Source organism: Micromys minutus (genome assembly GCF_963924665.1).
Source record: "Micromys minutus genome assembly, chromosome: 29".
NCBI classification, from domain to species: Eukaryota; Metazoa; Chordata; class Mammalia; order Rodentia; family Muridae; genus Micromys; species Micromys minutus.
This window is the reverse complement of record NC_137964.1, coordinates 19,109,693-19,123,277: the sequence shown is the minus strand read 5'-3', so window position 1 is coordinate 19,123,277 and position 13,585 is coordinate 19,109,693. Positions and strand designations below refer to the sequence as shown.

General features: G+C 45.8%; 1 protein-coding gene across 1 annotated transcript in view; it reads left to right on the top strand.

The window, feature by feature from the left end:
* Window positions 1-4,035: 4,035 nt before the first annotated feature.
* Window positions 4,036-13,585, top strand: part of TPST1 (tyrosylprotein sulfotransferase 1) — a 54,421-nt gene continuing 44,871 nt past the window's right edge. The window contains exon 1 of the mRNA XM_080940874.1: window positions 4,036-4,187. The gene's annotated coding sequence lies outside the window, so the exon portion shown is untranslated. The remainder of the gene's footprint in view (window positions 4,188-13,585) is intronic.

Below are 13,585 nucleotides of genomic sequence, written 5' to 3'. Positions count from 1 at the left end.
TGCTCCAACCTCCTTACTGCTTGCTGTGTTTGGAAGAGTGTGCCAACATGCCTGTTCCTTTTTTTTCCTTTGGTTTTTCAAGACAGGGTTTCCCTCTGTAGCCCTGGCTGTCCTAGAACTTGCTCTGTAGGCTGGCCTCTAACTCAGATCCTCCTGCCTCTGCCTTCCAAGTGCTGGGATTAAAGTCCTGTACCACTGCACCAAGCTCAACATACCCATCTTAAATTCATCACTGAATATTGCTTCTCTAGAGGACACAAGTTCAGTTCCCAGCACCTGCCAGCAATGGGCAGCTCACAACCATTTTTAATTCCAGTTCTTAAGATTCAACTTCCTTTTATGGCCTTTGTGGGCACTGTGCCCCTGTGGCATATACAGACACATGTACGTAAATTAAAACTAAATATATAAATAAAATGTTTTCCAAAGACTGAACATGATGCTGGTGAAGTAATTAAGAAGAAAGAAGTTTACTCTCGAATGGATCAGTAGTGAAAAGGATTACGAGATGTGTGTGTCCATCTGTCTGTTATCTGTCAGTCATCTTTCATCTGTCTATCTAGGCATGCATCTGTTATTCATCCATTTATCATCTGTAATCTGTCATCTTTTGTCTGTCAACCATCTATCAACTCTTATCATCTATCTATCTATCTATCTATCTATCTATCTATCTATCTATCTATCTATCGTCTATATATTTCTTTTATCTATCTGTCGTTTTTTTCTATCTATCTACTTACCTAACATCTACCTGTCTTCCATATTTAGCAGTTATGATAACTATTTAGAACTGCCGAACCCACAGCTGGTTCCCTGCTGAAAAGTAAGCATTATGGAGTTAATTTCATCCCCATCATCTGTTTTAATGATTATTATTATTTTTTTTCTAAATAAAGGGTTTTGTTCTTTTTCAGTATCTTTTAAGGTAAGGTCTCACTATGTAGGCTAGGCTAGCCTTGAACTCCCGATCCTCCTGCCTCTAACTGTGAATGTACACCACTATGCCCAGTCTATTTTTGTAATGATATGTAAATGTGTATAGAGTGTTGAACACTTACAGAATGAGTGAGCTGCATAATTGCAAGAAATTACTGAGTAGTAGCCAAGAAACAATAAAGTATCACAGCCTCTGCAGGAGGTCAAGAGTTCAAATCTATCCCTGGTTATATAGTAAGTTTGAGGCTGGCATGGGATACAGGAGGCTCTGTCTCAAAACAAAACAAAACAAGGAAAGCCAGGTGCCTTAGCTCATCTCTACAACCCTAGCAGTTAGAAGGCTGAGGCCAGAGGTTTATCACAAGTTAAGGGGAACCTCCAAAACCAACCAAAGGATGCTTAAAGTTTTCAGCCTGAGGCTTTGCCGTAGGTTTTTGCTGGCCTGGACTACTTTCCAGGCAGCGAGCATTTCCTGTCTCTGGGGTCTGTAGAGCACGTGGGTGGCAGCTCCTGGGGCTCAGGACATCCCATTGGCTGCCTCTAGCTTGGGCATGTGGCCCTTATTCCCTGGCATGGGTTACTTGAAGTGGTATTTTTGGAAGGTGCAGGTTCTGTAGCCATGTGGAAAATGCCTGGTCCTAGGCTGGGCTGGACTTTAAGATGCTGATGTGGCTGAGGGGCTTGACCTGGCCAGAGCTCTGGTACCTGGAGGTGGAGAAAAGTGAGGAGACATGCTCCTTTTCCTCCTTTTTCCTTGAAACTGAATCATTTCTTTCTTTCTTTTTTTTTCCTGCCTCCACTCAATCTATCCCACAGGCTCCGAAAGAACGAGGAGGGGTCTTCTGTAGCTCACCGCCTCTTTGATGCCCACAGGTAAGCAAGCACTTTCTTGTCCCAAATTAGCCAAAGGCTTTTGGATAGCTTTATGGAATGCCAGCTTAACCTCCGATGTTTGCATCATAGTTCTCAACTGTGATGTCCCTGCCTTTCCCTAGCCGAGAAACCCCACTGCTCTCCTGTTCCTTCCCCGTGTCCCTGGTAGCCCTCATGAGCAGCTGTGGAATTATCATTCATTCCTTACGTATCCATCCACCCATTCATTCAGGCAGTGCCAGGTCAGAGGCTGGACTGACAACCATCTTTTGCCACATCATTCCTATACCCCTCAGCCCTCTTTGGGTCCAGAGCTCTTCCCATAGGCCCATCTGCATCCTCACTTTGTATCTTCTCCTCCTTTGCACCCCTAACCTACCTTTCCACTCCTTTGCCACAGCCTTCTCATTCCTGGAGTCTCACGAACTCAGTTTTGCACCTCAGAGCTTCTTACCTCCCCATCTGCTCCATCCTTTTGCCACGACAGATCCTGGAGTGATGATGTCATAGCAGTAACCCTTGCAGTACTGGGGATTAAACCCTGAGTGAGCTGGACAAGGCCTGCACTGCTGAGTTATACCCCTAGCACCACCCTGGGCATTCTAGGTAGCCGCTATTGTTTTTTTTTTTTTTTTTAAAGGTTTATTTATTCCATGTGAGTACACTGTCACTGTCTTCAGACACACCAGAAAAGGGCATCAGATCTTATTACAGATGGTTGTGAGCCACCGTGTGGTTGCTGGGATTTGAACTCAGAACCTCTGGAAGAGCAGTCAGTGTTCTTAACCACTGAGCCATCCCTCCAGTTCAGCTGCCATACTCTTGAGCCACAACCCCCCACCCCTTTCTGTATGAGTCTAGGCAAGAGACACACCCCCAGCCTTTTACTGTAGGATTCTAGGCAAGTGCTCCACTGCAGAATCCCACCCCTGGCCATCCACTAGGGGCTTCTAGAAAGAGTTCTTCCACTGAGTGATGCCTCCCGGACCCTACCTGTGGGGTGATAATAAATGTCATTTCCACAAACATTTATGGAGCCCATGACGTTAGTCTCAGTAAATCTCTAAGACTGGACATAATTTTCTAGGTGACATTTGTTCACAGGAGGATGACAGGAAGTTTAGATTTGGCTTCCAGGTTTCTGAGCCCATGCAATCTCCAGTCCATGTCAACAGAGTGGAAATTACTGCTTTGATAGAACCTGGCAGAGACGTGATTAGAGTGACCCTGAACTATTGATCTCATGTCTCTCCCTCCTAAGTGCTGAGATTGTGGGCATGCTCCCCACCCCACCCCCTTCATGTTTTGTTCGCTGCAATAGAACTTCATGCAGCACAGACTAGCCTCAGATTCACTGTGAAGCTGAGGATGAGCTTTGATTCCTGGGAAGATTTTGTTCTGTAATCCATTTTGGCCTGGAACTTACTAAGCAACCCAGTCTTCAAACTCCTGGCAATCCTCCTGCTTCAGCCCTCTGAGATATTACAGATGTTAAGTCATCTCGTCATCTTTCATTTATACGATTTTATTTTCAGACAGGGGCTCATGCTATTCAGGATGTCTTCAGACTCCCTCTGTAGCCAAGGATGGCCTTGAAGTTCTGATCCTCTTGTCTCATTAGACCTCAGTATTGGCATTAGAGGTATGTACCACCATATCACATTGATGCTGGGGATGGAACCCAGGTCTTCACGCCTACTAGGCAAGCACTCTCCCTGCTGAGCTCCATCCTCAGCCCTCACTTACTTGTCTGTGGTATGGAATAGTGTGCAAATTGACTTGTGTGCTTAATCAAGCAATGGCCAGGCAGTGGAGGGGACGTCTTAGGAACGCTGTTTTATTTGTCCCTGCCCTGTTTCAGGGATGAAGGCCTTCTTGGACATGTGAGGGCCTCGAACAAGTCCTGGCTCTCCTCCAGTTAGGCCACCGGCTCCGTTAGTCCAGCAACAAACTACCCGCGTAGACAGCAGCAGGGCAACCCCCTTTTGCGAGTTCTACAAACCCTGGGCCCGGATGTCAGACCCCACCCCGCAGCGCTTGCCCCACGGGCTCTCTCCCAAACCCCGCCTCCCTCGAAACCGACAAATCAGAGAGGCAGACACATCGCGCGGCCCGGCCCGGGGTAGCCAATGGCGGCGTGCGTGAGATCCTGCGGCCACGCGGCGGCGGGAGGCAGGAGCTGAGGCGGCGACCGCGGCCAGTCGCTGCTGAGGCGGCCGCGGGTGCACTTCTCGGCGGGGCCGGGCAGGGCCGTCGCCTAGCGGAGAGGACACGCTCCCGGGGCGGGCGCCATGGCCACCAGCTAGGGCGGCCGGAGAAGCGGCCGAAGCCCAAGATGCCGGAGCGACGGCACGGCTGCGCCTCCGCCTTCGTAGGTAAGCGGCGCCGCGCTCCGGGCGCCGAGCCCCGGACGCCTCCATCCTTCATCCCGCCTGCCCCTTCCCCCATCGCTCCGGCCGCCCGGCGCGTCCCGCTCCTTTCGCCTGGCAGTCCCGGGCGCCACTGCCGCGTCTGCCTTAGCAGGCATTCGACTCTCCACTCACGGTACCCCGCCTCACCTGCGCAGGCTCACTGTGGCATCCTTATTCTTGATGGAAACCGTCATCCCATTTTTGTTTTTTTTTGAGGCCCCCTTTATATTTATTTTTATTTTTGAGACATCTCACTGTGTAGCCCAGGCTGGCCTTGAATTCAAAGTAATCCTTGTTGGTTTCAAACACGATTTATTCTGTAGCCCACATCGTCTTCGAACTCACTGTGTAGCCTAAGCTGGCCTCAAACTTAACTTTGTAGCCCAGGCTGACCTCGGAATCACCACCTAGCCCAGGTTAGCCTCAAGCTCATCATGTAGACTAGGCTGGTGGTGGTCTTCGTGTTTCAGCCTTGGATGAAAAGCATGAGGCACCGTGAGACCCCCTTTCCATGTTAGTTGGAGTGGTACATACTCCATTCATCTATGGCTTTAATCAGCGTCTACCTTTTCTTCCTCTCTTGTCACTTGACACTTGAGACATTTCCCATGTCCGGATGCCAGTTCCTTTATTATTTATTTTAGATTTTATTTTACATATATATGAATGCATGTATGTATGTGCACGATGCCTATGCTTAGTGCCCGAGGAGGCCAGCAGAGGGCGCTGGGTATCTGAGAGCTGGAGTTAGTTGTGAGCCACCAAGAGGGTACTGGCAATTGAACTCCAGTCCTCAACAAGAGCAAGTGCTCTAAATCCCTGAGCACTAGCTCCAGCGAGCCCCCTCCCATGAATCAGGGCCTGGCCAGAACTGACTATAGTCTTGAACTCAGAGCAGTTCTGCCTTAGCCTCCCAGTTGTTTGGATGACAGGTGTGAACTGTGCCAGTTGAGCCCCATACTTTCAACAGTGCTGGAGACAAGCAGGACCTCAGCGGGTAAAGGCTCATGCTGGCAGACCCGACTACCTGAGTTAGAGCCTCAGAACCCAGAACATGCTAGAAGGAGAGAACTGGTTTCCTGCAGGTTGTCCTCTGACCTCCACAAGAACCATGGCATATGGCACTCACGCCATAATAAATAAATGATGTGAGATGTGTCTACAAATAAACACAGTTTGTCCTTAGGTTAGCTGTTCCTGTATTTCGTAAAGTCTCATGGTCACTTACACAGTAAGTCTAGCACATGGAAGGTAGCCCCAACCTTGTTTACAGTACTTGACTTCTGCTTGTATACTAAACGTACATTGCTGTTTGATGTCCTTACCACTTGGCTCTGACTGTTGGCATATTCTCCCATCCCCCTCTCTCTGCATGTGCACGAGTCTCCCATTTAACAGAGTAAATTGGTGGGCGTTAGGCCTGGGCTCCGAAAGGTTTGTCCACTTTGCTTATTGTTTCTTCTTATTTGATTCCGATCTGTCCTTTTATCTCAGGAAGAGAAATTCTCATTCTTAAGGAGGACCCAGCCACCTGCCTTCAGAGTGCTGGGATTAGAGGCAGTGGCACCAGCATGCCCAGAGTGTTTTTCTGCCATGTTGTCTTATTCAGTTCCTGTTTCTGGTAAACTTCAGCTCTCGGTTTTCATCTCTGTTAGGTGCAATCATCTCAGCATTTCCAACATGGCTGGTTGTCCCTTCCTTCCTCTTCTGTCTAACTGTGACCTAATCATTTTTCCTTAGAACTCTTAGAACCAGGGACTTGTAGATAGAGCTGGCTTAGCAGTTAAGAGCTTGTATTACTCTTGAAAAGAACCTAAGTTCACTTATGTTGTGCGGTTCACAGTTGTCCTTAACTCTAGATCTGACACCCTCTTCTGGCCTCTGGGGCACCTGCAGTCATGTGCATATACCCACACTCTTGCACACACATGCACAAAAAAAATACACTTTTAATAATAAATTAAATAAATTAATAATAAATAACAAATTGGTTTTTTACTCCTTGATTCTGGTCTGTCCTGTGTCCTATTATGACCTCAGGTCTTTTTTCTGCCTTCATTGACAGAAGGTTGTGCTCAGCCAATGCCTGAGCTTGTTGTGATCTGCCATGTGGGTACTGATAATTAAACCTGGATTGTCTGGAAGAACAGCAAGTGTTCTTAACCTCTGAGCCATCTCCCCGACTCCCCCAGAGTGATATTTTTAAAAGGTTTATTTATATATGTGTATGTGTCTGCATGTATGAGTGCGTGCACATGTGTATGTGTTGGAGGTGTATGTGCCAGTGTATGTACAGAAGCCAGAGCAGGACATCTCTGGTCCTTGTGACTGTATAAGTTTAACAATAGAACCATCTCTTCAGCCTCCAAAAGAATGCTTGACTCTTTACCTGAAGACTGGTGTGGGAAACATCAGGGAGAGCAATAAAGTGTAATAAAAAGAAAGGAAAGGGGTGGGGTCAGATCTCACCGCATGTCCACTTTATAGAAAACCGTGTGCCCCCCCACCCCCACCACTCCGTTCATGCTTTCCTTCCTTCCTCCCTTCCCCGCCCCCTTCTTACTTTTTTTCTTTCTTGAGACAGGGATTCTCTGTGTTGCCCTGGTTGCCCTAGAACTCACTCTGTAGACCAGGTTGGCCTCGAATTTAGAGATCCCCTTTCCTCTGCCTCTCTAGCGCTTGGATTAAAGGTGGTGCCACCACCTCCCCACTTATGGAAAGGGTTTCCATTCATTTTTTTTTTTTTTAGATTTATTTATTTATTTTATATGAGCACACTGTAGCTGTCTTCAGACACACCAGAAGAAGGCATCTGATTCTGTTACAGATGGTTGTGAGCCACCATGTGGTTGCTGGGATTTGAACTCTTTCTGTGGAGGTTTGTGTGAGTGTGGGTGCACATGTGCGTATCAGGACAGCCTTGGTGCAGTTGGTCCTCACCTACTTTGTTTTGCCTGAGGCAAAGTCTCTTCTGTTTCTTCACCTTGTATGTCAGGCTAGCTGACTGGAAAGCTTCCTGGGAGCCTTGGTCTCCACCTTCCTGGTCTGTGGGAACATTGGGATTATGGGCACACACTACTGTGTCTGGCCTTGTGTATAAGTTCCGGTGAATATAGACTAAGGTCCTCATCCTTTACCCCACTGAACCATTTTCCCAGTCTTTGTGTCCCCCCCTTTTTTAGATAGGCTCTCACTCTAAATTCACTCTGGCCCCGAATTTGCTACAATTCTCCTGCTTCAGGCTTCTGAGTGCTAATTTTACAGGCATGAGCCATCATGCTGGGCTGTCTTTTATGTTTACTGTCAGAAATACCTGTGATGCTTCCATTTGCTTGTTTACATCCTTTTCCTCTTTCTCAGCCCTAAGGGTGGGGCTTGGAATCAAGATGGGCTTCCATGTTCGCATCCTCTACTCTGTCAGGTAACATGACTAGACATTGAGAATAGATTTAAAAGAATATATTTATTTGATTTTTAATCGTGTGTGTATATTTCTGTATGTGAATGTGTAGGTCTGTGTGAGTATAGTGCCTGCTAAGGCCAGAAGAGGGCATCAGATCTCTTGATGTGCTGGTAATCAGACTTGGGTCCTCTGCAAGAGCAGCAACCACTGAGTCGTCCATGGCTCCAGCTTAGAGAATCTGTTTTGAAAAGAGCCTTCTGATCCTCTGGTAGTGTTTTGTGGAAGAGCAGTTAAACAGAGACAAGACTGGCTTCATGCAGGTCAACACAGGGTGGTCGTTGAAGATGGTAAGGCCTGTGGAGCTCAGGGATAGATTTGAGGATAGCGTTGGGAAATTGGGTATCAATTTCAGGGTCTTATGCATCTAGCTAAACAAGCAGGCTGCTACTGATCTGCACTACACCAAAAGCCCTAAGACCCGCTTCTCCATTTCTGGCTTTGGTAACTATCCTGGTGATGTATCTATTCATCCTGTTAGGAAATGCTAGAAAAGGAACAGGCTTTAAATGGAAAAGGAGAAACCTAGTGGAGTATCTGTTATACAGCTCATTCTGCTTGCTCAGAATCGTTGGCCTTCTTGCTTGTATAAGAATTCCCTGGTGTTTTGGAAGCCTTTGATGCATTTTCAGAGTTCTGGGAAAGCTGGTCTTAGCCATTTGCCAGTGTTCTTGTTACTTTTATGAAGAGCAGATTTGTAGAAAAGTGTGTGTGTGTGTGTGTGTGTGTGTGTGTGTGCTAGCGAGTAGTTTACCACTGTGCCTTAGTCCATATTTCCTGTTTGTACAGAACATCAGGTCAAATAGTGCTGAGAGACATTCTTGGGACAATTTAAGGGCTTTTCTAAGCTCTCCCTGAGTGTGTCATTCCCCAGATCTTTAGTTTGTTTGTTCCATCTGTGGTTGCCACTGCCTGAAGCTGTGGCATTAACTAGTTGGGTCTGATTATTTTTAACAAAGGCTTTGTGGATTTGACCATTATATAAGGCATCCCTGACTCCATTCAAACGACATAAAAATGGAACTTTTTCAGTGAGCTGCTAGACTGGGTAAGTGAGGCTCTTGAGGCCTTTGTTCTGTTGGGAGCTGGAGTTGTGTCCTGTCCCTGTCAGTGGCTCCTGGTACTCAGACCATGTCTACGAGGCTGTTGGTTTTCAAGGTTTCTTCAGAGTTGGGGAAAGGGAGTGAGGCAAATTATAGAGCCGCAGAGCTCACTCTGCTTGCTGAGAATTGGGCTTCTTGTATAAACATTCCTTGGAGTTTTGTAAGCCTTTGGTGAGTTTTCAGGGTTCTGAGAAAGCTGGTCTTGACCGAATAGTCAATTTCCTGCACTTCCAGGAAGAATGGACTTTTGGGAGTCCTACTCTAATTGACCCAGGAGTTGTTTTCCTATCTCTGCTCTCATTTATGGTGAAGGGGTTCCTGCATTATTTTAGCACATTTGCTTAGGCCACTGGTAACTCTGAAACACTCCAATCTGTGTTTCTGTTTTATAATGTTATTTCTGTTCACCAAGAGTAAACTGACTGTTTAATATTCCCTCAGTATGTGTCCGTGCCCTCTTCCACATTGAGACTTCCAGAGTGGGGCTGTTGCCTGTCCTCTACTCTAGTGTCATTTCCCCTGTCCTGCCCTTGGCTAGCCCATGGATATACATCTTCCTTTGTTCTGGATGTCTGTTCCGATTTCCCATATGACCTTTTATCATACCATCATGGCCTGTGTGGAGGTTTCTTCTCCTGACTTCTTTGCAGGCAGATGTTGAGTTACACTTGTTTGTATGCTCTGTGTGTTTGACAGAGATGTAGGAGTCCGACTTCATGGCAAGAAGAGCTTACATTTTAGATAGTGGTACCATGGATTGCATTTTATTTATTTAGTACCAAATTGAAGGATGCGTCCTACGCTAGAAAAAGTATTCAGGCCTCTCTCATGAAGTCCTCAGAAAGGTGCAAGAAAATTAAGTAATAAGGCATTTCCATTTTGCTCATAAAAATTGTAATAGTGGTTTCTGATGAGCAGTTTCATATCTATCTTTAAAAAGATGATAGACTTTCATCTGTGAGTAACTAGGTTGGAGGCAGTAATTTCCCACAGCATAAGTGGAGAACCTGCTTACACGGGACAGTGACTGGGACAAAGTAAAGCTACACTGGGGCTGGAGAGATGGCTCAGAGGTTATGAGCACTTGTGCTTGTCTTAATCAGTGTTTTTTTTTTTTCTTAAAGCTTTTTTTTTTTTTTACTTTTATGAGTACACTGTCGCTGTCTTCAGACACACCAGAAGAGAGCATTTCATTATAGATGGTTGTGAGCTACCATGTGGTTGCTAGGAATTGAACTCAGGACCTCTGGAAGAGCAATCAGTGCTCTTAACCACTAAGCCATCTCTCCAGCCCTTAATCACTGTTTTTTTTTTTTTTTTTTTTTTTTTTAAAGAAAGCATTTAATTGGGGATTTGCTTACAGTTTTAGATTTTTAGCCATCATCATCATCATGGCAGGAAGCATGGAGGTACAAGCAGATGCTGGAGGAGTAGCTGAGAGCTACATCCCGATCCACAGCCATCCCCAGTGACACACTTCCTCCAACAAGGCCACACCTTCTAATCCTTTCAAATAGTACCACTCCCTGATGATGAAATAGTCCACTGTTTGAGCCTATGGGGGTCATTCTTCAAACTACCACACTGTTCTTGCAGAGTACCTGGGTTTGGCTTCTAGCACTCATATCAGGCAGGTTACAACTGCCTGTAAATTCACTCTTAAGGGATTTGATACCCTTTTCAGGCTTCTGAAAGCACTTGTGTATATGAAGTACACATAAACTCATGCAGGCATACACATGTACATTTCAAAAATCTTAGCTGAGAACAGTACTCCTTTAATTCCAGCACTCAGAAGGCTGAGGCAGGTGAGTCTCTGTGAGTTCAAGGCCAGCCAGGTCTACAGAGCGAGTTCTAGATCAGCCAGGGTTACATCATGAGACCCTGTCTCAAAAAACAAAACAAAAACCCACAAACAAGAGCAGCAACAGAACCTTAGCACAAGAAAAGCAGAACTACCTGGCCATGTCTTTTCTATCCTCCATATAGCTCGGTTACCCCAAGATCAGGCCTAGTTCTCTATCCTTAAGCTCATCCAGGTGAGCTCTATGGGGAGACAAAAGCTGTGGGAAATGCGTGCTTCTCACTCATGCACGTGAAGAGTCAACACATGGCTTGGGTTTTTCTTCCATTGTTCTAAGTATATTCGAGATGGTTCTTCCAGAGAAAATATGAGAGGTTGGCTTATGAAAATCCTAAAATTCACTTCATTTCTCTTACAACACATACAGGGCTTTTTGTTCATGTCACCCCTAATGTCTGGGAAGCACCGTAACACGAACTGAGGCCTAGCTGGGTTCTGGCTTGGCCAGTAGTTTGCCAAGTAATGTAGGAAGGAAATCATCTTCCTGTGCCTCAGTTACTTCTTCACATCTGAAGTTATTCTGAGAAATGTTCCTTTACTTTCGTTACCCTCCCCCTGCATTCTACAGTGCATGAACTTGAACCCAGGCTCTGCAGCCCAGCCCACCTTATCCTTGCATCCAGCATAAGTGATCAAAGTAAACTTAGGATTCTGTTTTATACATCCGTGAGAGTGGGACTTGACACAAGCAGATGTAATAGACTAAAAACTGAAGAGTGGATTAGGGGCTTCAGAGATGGCTCAATAGTTAAGAGTTCTTGTTGCTCTTCCAGAGGACCCTGGTTCAATTTCCAGCACCCACATGCTGACTCACAACCATCTCTACCTTCAGTTGTAGGAGATCCAGTGTCCTCTTCTGGTCTTCACAGACACTGCATGCCTGTGGTGCTTAGACAGACAAACTTGCAGGCAAACAGCCATACATATTTAAAAAAATACAAAGGAGGCTGGGGAGATGACTCAGTGGGTAAAGCACTTTCCACACTCGTGCGATGCTTGAAATTCAGAGTCCCAGAACCTGTGCAGAAACCAGGTAAGCATGTCAACTGTCTGTTTTCCCAGCCCTCGGGAGGCAGAGACAAGATCCCAGGAGAAAGCTGCTTGGCTAGACTAGCCCAAATCTCTGAAAGATCACAGATCAGTAAAGTAGAGGGTACTGAGACTTTTGAGTTTCTGCATTCATGCACACACACACATGTGTGCATGCATTTTACACACATGCACATGCAAAGAAACCAAACCATGGAAGGCAAAAGGAAAGCAGAAGCTGAATGATGTATTTCTAGCCCTTATAAAGATAAGGAAATGATAACACTAAACTTTGAAGAAAGAACCAGTAGGCTAATCTTAGGAAAGTGTTAGCTCCCTAGAATGTTAGTAAGGAAATTCATAAATGTGATCATTCTGTGCTTTATTAAATAACCGGTATGCATATCCTGTATTATGTTGTAGTCCATGGAGAAAACCAAAGGGTTTGTCAGTGCCTTCCAGGAACTCACAACAGACTTGTTGCAGCCATCCCTAACATCACTAACTTCTTGGCAGTTGAAACTAATTCATTCAAAATGAACTCATTGCAGTTTTCAGGGCTGGAGAGCTGACTCAGGGCTTAAGAGCACATAGGATCTAAGTTCAGTTCCAGCACTCAGGTTGGGGACTCACAATCACTTGTAACTCCAGCTCTAAGACTTACAGGATCTTCTGACCTCTGTGGGCACCTGTACTTGAGTGCATACACCCACACACGGACATGCATACTCAATAGTTAAAAATAAATGAAGTCTTACTTTCAAGGAGCTCACAGTTTACTGGAAAAGCTGACAAATTAGCCCTCTCCTGTCATGGAGTGGTGTGGTAGGTGTTCGCACTACAGCAGTGAGGATGGGCTGATGTTGAATGCTGAAGGATGCGTGGGTGTTAGCATAAACGGGCTGCCTCACACACGCAACTCAGGGATGCTTCAGGTTGACACATCAGCACTGGGCAAGAGAGAGAAGGGAGGCCAGTGGTGGTGGGGAGGGGTTACAGGAACCAAGTAGCAGGTGAAGGCTGGAGCTGGACCATAAGGGAGTTTCCTTGTATTTTAGGTATGGGTTACTTTCTGAGATGAATTGCCCACTGAAAGGTCTTAAACAGGGGAATGCTGAGTGTGTTTGCATATTGAACTGTGTATGAACCGAATGGAGACAGTCAAAACTCAGAAAAGAGGAAATGGAGTTACCCACCACAGTCAAAGGAGTAGAGGTCAGAGGGCAACGTGAGGGAGTTGCTTTTTTCCTTTCTTAGGCTTAAACTTAGGTTGGCAGACTTGGTGCCAAGTGTATTTACACACTGAGCCATCTTACTGGTCCTGCTAGAATTCTGTAGTTTTGTTGATTGGAAAAAAAAAAAAAGATGATGATGATGATCTAACAGCAAAATGGGGCTAGAGAAATGACTCAGCAATTACAAAATTGGGTGCTCTTTCATAGGACCTGGGTCCATTTCCTATGGCCCATACAGTGGCTCACAGCCATCTGTTAGCTCAACTCCAGGGCCCCAGCATTCTCTTCTGGCCTCCATGGGCACCAGGCACATAAATGGTACACAGACACTACACACACATACAACAAAACTAGGAAGAACCTTTGAGGATAACATTTATAACTGCAAAACTTTGTCACTTTGTTTCTGTTCATTTGCAGTTCTTTGCTTTACTCTTTGATTATTTTGCTGAATATTTACTTTGTGTCAGATGACTCTAAGCGGTCCAAGAAGATTAGGGAATGGCACTTACTCCATATTTACCTGTGGTTCCTGGCTTTATCTTTACCCTCTGTTCAAGTATCCCCAGCATCCTGCATGATGATGGGTTTAACAGATTGCAGTGGAGTGGAGTGAACTAACCACAGTGCAGTGGTCTAAGCGCACACACATGACTCTACCCAGTAGTTTG